General features: G+C 41.5%; 1 pseudogene; it reads left to right on the forward strand.

Annotated features, from left to right (window-relative positions):
• Window positions 1-5: 5 nt before the first annotated feature.
• Window positions 6-1,202, forward strand: LOC111656386 (protein CDKN2AIP homolog A pseudogene; annotated as a pseudogene).
• The last annotated feature ends 4 nt before the right edge of the window (window positions 1,203-1,206 follow it).

The raw sequence follows: 1,206 nt of genomic DNA on the forward strand, positions 1-1,206 counted from the left end.
GGATAGTTGTGCAAGACCCTCCAGTTCACAAAACAACAAAAGATGGAGCCATGGCCAAAGGAAAGCGGAGTGCGACAACTGGTAATGTAGTGCACATTTTCAATAAAGCAGACTTGTATGGTACAGTGTACGATGTGGCTGAAATCTTTTTAAGTTAACCAGAAACAGTTCATGTGGACACAGTATGAAAAACTAATAACAACTGGGTGTTTATATTGATACACAATGTTCGCACTACTATTATTTTAATGTTTTAGTATTGTGATATTTGGTTTTGTTGTGTATCCCACCTTTGATGTTTTTATAATATTAAACAAATCACATACAAATGATCTATCATGAGCACAACAACCTACAGTACATAGTAATAATATTACTAACTTATTAAAAGCTGCAATTTGCTTCTTATGTCGTTTATTGAACACACATGTGACAATTTATAATTTGCCATACACATAATCTTTTTGCCATTCCACTTGAGGAAATGTAATGAGTCCAATGAAAAGCTGTCCCAAAGTAAAAACACATCTGTGATGTTTTTCTGGTTAACTTGAATAGCCTTTATAAGAATTATGACTGCTTACAAGCTATGAATACATAAGATGCTAGGAAAGACTCAACAAACTTTCTGTAGCCTGTTATGGACCACCGACATGTTTCAGTGCTCTTTTCTATTACAGCAGGATGTCAACGTAATTACCTAGATGCAAGTTTTTGTTGTTTAGACACCCACACATGAAGTCTGTTTCCTCATTAAATACTGTTTCTTTGTGCAATCAACACTGTCGTAACTGTTGTGTCATCATTTGCAGAAGGCGATGCTGACAGCTGTGTGAAAAGAGCCAAATGTGGGTCTAATGAGCCTGACAGTCGACCTCCTGGCAGGACAGCCACACGGTCAGTGAGTCAGAAAGCAGGACCTCCTCCACAAGCTCCAGCAGAGCACCAGCCTTTCTTCAACCGCCTCTACAAGGCTGTGGCATGGAAGTTGGTCTCGGCAGGGGGCTTCGGTCCCAACCTGGACCATTTTGAAATACTTCGTAGCTGTGTAGAGTCATGTAAACAGACCCTGACCTCCGTGTTTGTGCCACTGAAAGACATCACAGGCCTCCCTGCAGGTCGCACACAGAAGGAAGGCCACGTGTGTGAAATTCGCTGTCAGACTGTCTACATGGGCACAGGATATGGGCGGGATGAGGCTGCTGC

This window comes from Seriola lalandi, unplaced genomic scaffold, assembly GCF_002814215.2.
Source record: "Seriola lalandi dorsalis isolate HSWRI2012SDOR001 ecotype SW California unplaced genomic scaffold, Sedor1 jcf7180001976299, whole genome shotgun sequence".
Taxonomy (NCBI): Eukaryota; Metazoa; Chordata; class Actinopteri; order Carangiformes; family Carangidae; genus Seriola; species Seriola lalandi.